Here is a 7649-nt window from a genome sequence, read left to right as displayed (position 1 = left end):
TTGAATGGTCAATTCCTATAATGACCGATGGTCTTTGTGCTGATAGCAACACTCGGACGGGTGTAACGCGTGTAGACAGCTACCCGGCGTAGTTCCGCATGCATCCCAGCCTCCCCGCATGCGTCAGATGTGAATCTATCAGTGCGAACCAAGAAGATTACGTACCTTAGCAACTAAACAATCAAAAATAGCTTTCAAATACCGCATGTCTATCAGAAGCTCATCATTAACATATAAAAGCGATCAATGACGGGACGATAGTTTACTGATGATTCATGTGACTAGGTTTCATTTGCCAGGATATTTCGATTCTGAGAGGGATTAGCCAAAGCTACCTACTACGTTTTTTTTACGTTAGCGTTTCTCTACCCGGATTATCTTCGATTGAATAACGGAGTAACTTTATCGATAACGATATTGGCTTACGAACGATTCTAGCTCCTGAGGATGTAATTTCACTGTATTCTATTAAACGTTTAGCCTTTTGCGCGTCCACGTAGGCCAGTTCAACTGTGCTCATCTTATTAGCAGTAGTATGATGGCTTATTATTTTATTGGTACAAACAAAACATTGACGTTTATAACGCGATTTTTACGGACCGCAGGAACTTTCACATGAGCCAAGATTATGCCAACTTAAACTTACACAAATACATACAATTTGGCCGGTAACAATACACATATAACTTTGACCCGTTTCAGTTGCTTCAATATTGTTTATTGAGCATAGATGACAGAAAGCGCTAGGGCTTCACGGAGTTCTGCCGATGCTCAAAATCTTTCCGGCTCAAGCCGAAAGCCGTCATTAAGATTTGCTGGGCTGGTCTGTTGTTAACGGCTAATGTGAAAACAATCTAAGTAGCACCTAATATAAACGGCTTGCTATCACTTAGTACGCGTTAGCCTATAACACTCAGGCCCAGCTTGACCTTAAAGTTACCCCACCTGTTACTGCATTCAACGCATAATATTCAGAAGTTTGAAAAGGTCTCTTTGAGACATAGTAGAGGACGCCCTGTCCTGCAACCTGCTGTTAGGACGATACAGGATGCGGGCATACGCGCGTCGTCGTCTAAGCCTATGGACGCACAGGCCGACCACTCCTCACCATTTTAGATGATATACATATGCCCGTTGCCTGCTACGAATAGGCTTGTCTCGTTTTTTTTTTCTCTTTTCCTTTCTACCACTTTCATCCTCTTTTCGCATCTGTGTTATCTATTGACCATTTTTTCAACGGGAGAGCCGGTTCCTCACCATCACCGGTAAAACCTACAGCAGCCGCTCCAGCGTCAGCGGTGGTCAGGATAAGTTCAACGGCAGCGTACCTTACCGATGTCTGCGCGCGTCTATAAAGTTTCGCGAGCGCCAGTTGCTCTTTTGCTGTTGTTAGCCTCTACCCGTGACGCCCCGGCCATCACCGACGGATGCCGCTGCGCAAACGTCGTATCGATGATTTCTCCCAACCGCTTGCTATCTGTTGCAGTCACTCGACCTATCGCGTCTTGTCGAACATTACGTACGCTGTTGGACTTCGCTCCCCTACTCAAATCCAAATAGTCGATATACATTATATTAACGCACGTGAGGATCCGTAGACTTTCACATGTTCGTCTCGCTACTCCGCTCTGAGCTCTGATCTGACCGTCACTCGAACTCGGTACAGAGATAGCTCTGTTTTTACTCAAACCTCGGAAACAGAGCCAAGTTGCCTAGTCTGGTAACCGTCAGTTTTTCTATGGCATTTTAACATTCAATGTCATGTAACGTTGAGTACATCTCATCGTACCTATGGCATTTTCATAGTAGTTGTTTCTCATTAATTCTCAGAAGCTTCTGATAGCTGTTGTTTGTTCCAGCATTCTGGGCAATTTTTTTCAAGTAACGTTTCATAACGCGTGACGTATGGCGTAGCGTTTGTTATGGTATCGCCAGATTAGTGTAGCGTTATGGTCGCGCATTTGGCGGTGGTGATGATGCTGCTGAGGTCCGTGGTGGTCTATGATCGTCTGTGGTGACGGTGACTTCTGCTACTGTTATAATTATTGTTGTTACTGCTGATCCAGACTTGCCAGTGGTTGTTTGTCTCGTCCTGCCGGCTACAGCGCCGCCGTCGGGAAACATCGCTCATGCGCCGTCCTGGAGATTCCACTAGTAGTGGCTGGTAGCCAGGCAATGGCTGCTTTGCTTGACTCCATCGTCTCTGGCAATGAGGCCGGTTCGTTCAGTCGACGCAGTCTTAACGAGCGCGCGGCGGGAGTCCCGCGTGAACGACGAAACACCACCGACTCGCTGAATGAAGTTGGCGACCCTGTGACCGGACAGCTCAGTCAACGAGCGGCAATCAAGCAGACGCAGCCGGCAAGGAAACCCGGCCAGACGCGAGCATCTGAGACAGCAGACAGGCCCATAGAACGAGCGAGCCGCTGAACGGACGCTGAGTCAACGGAGGACGAAATCGAGGGCTAGTAGATCTTCGTCTGAAGTCGGAACAGAAAAACTTGGAACTGACATGAGAGACGCTCAGAGCAGCGATCAAAGCCGGAGCCGACTAACTTTGCCGCTGCCTATCTATTTGGCTGGATGATACCATTGCTTGGCTACCACTGCCGACATTACTGACTATTATTAGCAGTCGTGGACTGGCGTGAGCTACCGCGTGCAGTCTGGTCCGTCTCAGCGAAAACAAGAATCGGTCAGGCAATGGCCCATCCATATGTATGATACATCGCGGAGAAGTTGCAGGGCATCGAGTCCTTGTCGTGGTCGTCTGGTCGTTGTCTTTGTTGTTACCGACACAAAAAAGACCCACAGTGAGGAATCTCCGTGCTCCATGCACTGCACCGCTATTTAACAAACCGTCTGCGATGACGATAACACACGACTTGACAGACGGCAACTGCACCACGGTGACGGCAGCAACAAAAAGCGGCCCATCTTTCCTGCTCGGCCTGGCCGGTATCGTTCGTCGCTTCAGAACAGAAAAATACAGAAAACATTGAGAACAGCGAAGCCCAAACGAAGGAACACAGTCGCCGTGGTAGTGATAACGCTCCGCCGAGATAACGAAAACGATAGGCGCCGCGATAGAAAGAAATTGTTTTGCTGTGTCTGCGACCGCGTTGCTACCAGCCTACCATCCAGACGTTGCTAATTTCGTTAACCACTTACTCGACATTGAATATGGCTTAGTAGTCATTGGTTATGATAGTGGACGAAGCCGACAAACAAGCGATCGCTAGTGTGGGACGATATCCATTTAGGCATCGCGGGTCCGAGGAAGGCGAAAAACAGGACGAAATTTCTCTCAGGATTCGGTATAACAGCTGTAGTTTACGTATGTGGGGCAAATGAAACGTGCTTCCGAAAATACGCACTGTTAGGCTGAAGCTTCGAAACGACTCATGTTTTGCTAGCTTATGCCGTCGAACAATGGACAAAACGCGAAGGATCAGTAATAACAATTAATCACTATCGTCTATTTGGCATCAACAACGAACGCTTACGAGCTGGTCACCGAAAAAAAAAAAAGAAAAGCACTGTATTGTCTTCATGCAAACTGATTACTATTTCCTTTACGTGAAGATATGTTATGATGCAAAAACAAGACCTCATGACTGCAACGATAAATACTCTATACGTATACTACTAAAACTAATCATACCAAGCACTAACAAATACTCTACTATACGAGATCTGATATAGCCACAGGATAAACACAAGGGGAAACCGACCACCCTAATTGCCTCCTACCTCAGCTTGCAAATCAATGGCCTTATACGTCACGGCCAAGCACTAGGACACTACTAATTGTGCTTTACTAAGCAAAATCGATTCGCTCAACTCAATTGAAGTTATCCATTCCGTTCATATAACAGACTATCCAATAGGAATTCTATAATTTTGTTAGCCGGTTGACGGATGGACAGAGGCTCTGCTGATGATCTCGTTCGCTGACCTTCTTCTTCCATTAGGGCCATCATCGGTGAGGAATTTGCTTCTCACGCTATTGATAGCATTGATTGAGATTATATTGACGATTTTCGACACATGCCGCCAAAACGCAGAGGTCGTCAGTCAAAGGAAGAATCGATCAGGCCATCTGATTAAGACTACCATATCCATCCAAGAACGGACGGCCATAACGAGAAGAAAAAATGGCGTGAGTGAGTACGCCAACCTGTACGACATAGCTGAACAAAATTTACTAAAAATTGGTAAAAAAAAAAAAGTACTAATAGCGAAACCTGTTACTATGAGTGGTATACGAAGTCATAGTAAATCTATATAAGACCGTGTGCATTTGGTAGATAACGGTTTCGTGTGCAATTGAACTTTGAAAGCAACTTTCGAAACCGACGAACTTTGTTTGAAAGTAGGGCTTTCCGGTAAACTCTGTACGCGCCTCACTCGAATGCGTCGAAACCTAAACTGGATAGGGTTAGTTTAGTTAGTACTGCCTTTCAGCGTACTCTGACGTGGCACCGACGTACTCGTATGGACGTTTTGAAAAACAAAATAATGGAGGGCTCCAGGTGATCAAGTAAACACATCGGTCTGTTCGATCGCTCTAAGGTCATCATGAAGATTTTTTTGATCAATTTGAAGGAACGCTATATTGTTGGTATCGCTGTTGAAGTTACTGCAACCGTATCACTACTAAACAGAACCTTTTTAGATAGGCTTTTCACCGCTAGGCTATTTCGTCTATATCGACAAGGCCGTATAGCACTAAAGTTGTAAATCGTGTTTGTTGTCGATATTTTTCCGTCACCGGGAAGAGATGACTTGTAGCGTATTTCTTAAATGGAGATCGTAAGTGGGTCGATTCCTCGCGGTTGGGCAGGATTGTCTTCGCCCCATGGCAGCCATGGCCCATACAACAATGACCCGTTCGGCACGAAATACGGACCAATACAGCCAATCCCGGCAGGTACTTCACTGTACAACTTCAGGTCAGGGCATCAACGGGGGTTGAAGCGTCATTGCCGACATCGCCGTCTGCGAAACAAAGGTGGATAATCAACTATCAACAGAAGGCCAAAACGATAAAGCTCTCAACAAAAAGAAACAAATTGTATGGATCTTTTTCGTCGGCCCTGAAGGAACATATACACGTGTCGTCTGCGGTCCTTATCTTATCCTTAGTTTACATATCGGCATATAACCATGCGAACTTTATTCTTGGACATTCTTCGAAAGCATATAGGCTCTAAATTTGTAATGGTTGACATTTTCAGTAGATAAAGTGCCCAAAATTAATTTTTGATTCACCGTTAATAGATTTAACGTTGTCTACTAAGTCTGTCTATTTTTATTTGAAAATATCTAATTTAGCTGAAATTGACGCAGATCTTCTAACGGTTCTACTGTCACTCCAATCCGCATGTGCAGATTGGCTAAACGTTAAACGGTAAATGTTAACTAAGGACAAATATTTTATTGCTTTAATAAAAGGCTACGCAATAGGCCGTAAACATCGAACCTATTGAGTAGACAGATGTACTACTGCAGCCAATATACGAACACGGTGAGCAAAATCCCTAGCTCTGTCACAGCCTCACTCACTTCAGCAGACTTCAACGGCTGCAATTATTACATGGTTGTACCGTAAATTTGGTGGTCGATGCCGCTTCGGCAGAGTGCTTCTGCTCAAGCCGAAGTGCCGAAGCAGTTTTCAGCGTCAAGATGTGACTGCTTGTAATAAACTCCAACGTTCCGAGGCCGAAAATAGCTAGACGGAACCGTCAAGCAGAAGCCTCGACCTAGCTAAGAAAACGTTTTGCTAAAAGAGAAATTCAGCTTGAGTGGCCGTCTCTAAAGGAAGTCCGTAACACAAGGACGAAAATAGAAATATCCAATCAAAAAAAATCGATCCAGGTACGCTTTCGTGTTGAAACTATACAATTTTGACTGCTTTCGCAATGATAATTTGATTTAGAAATAACAATTTTTTAGCAATATAAACGATTACTACATATCGATACTAAATAATAAATTTTACTTTAAATTTTATTTAAAACACGCGCTAAATTGGGATGTAAGAATGGCGATCTATATGTAAAGATAAACGGGCTCACATTCTTTTGTTGTCGTAAGGATTCTGTTTATGACAACTACTTTGTATACAAGTGTTTGCCTGTGCTATGTTTTCTATACTTTTATTTAACTGCTTTAAGGCTGTCGTGTTCGCGGGAGGTGTGTCGATTCCCATCAAATTGACGCCTTCACCAGCGCAGACGGTACAACCGTGGGCCGCTTGTAAAATTTCTTTAACGACCCCCTACGCTGCAGGTAAAAAGTCATTACGGAACTTCAAAAGCAAGCGAAAGCACAAAGGCTTCGTTCGGTTTCAACATGTAGGATCTCCTATGCCCTGTGTGAACCAAAAAAAAGTTTATATACGATTTTGCATGAGTATCATATTTGTGCAACTATCAACATTATCTTCAACCTTAACTAAGCTATTATTACTTCTTTATAGGAACGTCTCGAAAACAGGTATTCTTGTTAAGCCTAAATTCACTAGGATGTGAGATGTATAAGAAAAAAAAAAGGCATTACGTCGTTTATACAGGCGACTACCAAGCTATTGTAGATAAATTTATAAATCCTATATTATAATTCATTTATTTAGAAAATTAAAGCTGAATAAATTTTTATACAATACTTTAATATAAAATAAACCATTTTTTAACATAATAAGAGTAACATAATTTATTGATATATAAATAAGGTAATGATTTAGCTAGTATGATTTTATAATTTTTTTTACCAATATATTCCACCACTACCAATAAAAATTCAGTAAATTTTTATTCAATTGCTAATTAAAATTATAAAAACACACGGTGTGCTCAAAATTGACAGTTCAGAGATCATAGATTTTTTTTTATTTGTAGATACTTCTGTTACAACGATTAAACATCTGTTGCTCTAATCCCAGCTCGAAAACTGATCACAAAATTAAGATGTAAATCAGATTGACGATGTTTTTTTTTTTATAAAAAGGATGCCTCTTCGGTTACACCATACATAAGCAATTAAGTTAGTTAAGCCCGCGTTGTGTAAATCAGATACATCGAACCATTCAAAGAGAAATTATCGTTTTAAAACGAGAAATTTTAGAGTCGTTTACTATTTATCATCCATTATAGCTAGACAGACGCAATATGCACTACATTTAGCCCAAAACACCATTAAAAACAAGCAAAAATCAATATAACCTTTATTTCTATAAGTACGCAAGTGAAAATTAAACACGCTATCATGGTGAGAGCCCTTGTGAACTGTGCATGTTAGAAGTGTGCTTCAATAGGCACACTTACAATTGATATTATACATTCCGCCTATAATTGGGTGTCCGCATACGAGCGAGACGATGTGTGAATCAGTAATTTTTATGTGAAACCTGCATGAGTAATGTAGGTTAGCACATGTTTGGTAGATATCATCCAAGACCATATCCTTACAGCGTCCAGGTCACTGCGTCGAGGACGGGGGCAAACAGAGATAGGAGGGGACAAGACAAGGAGGAAGGACAAATATACTACGGTCTAATACAGGGTTTTCGTGGCAGTAACTCAACAAATAGTAAACGCAGCTTTGGATATTAGTTGTTCACGACGCCGCTTCCGAGACCTGCGCGA

This window comes from Varroa jacobsoni, unplaced genomic scaffold (assembly GCF_002532875.2).
Source record: "Varroa jacobsoni isolate VJ856 unplaced genomic scaffold, vjacob_1.0 contig01794, whole genome shotgun sequence".
Classification (NCBI taxonomy): domain Eukaryota; kingdom Metazoa; phylum Arthropoda; class Arachnida; order Mesostigmata; family Varroidae; genus Varroa; species Varroa jacobsoni.
The sequence above is the reverse complement of the archived record's forward strand: the minus strand, read 5'-3'. Positions refer to the sequence as shown.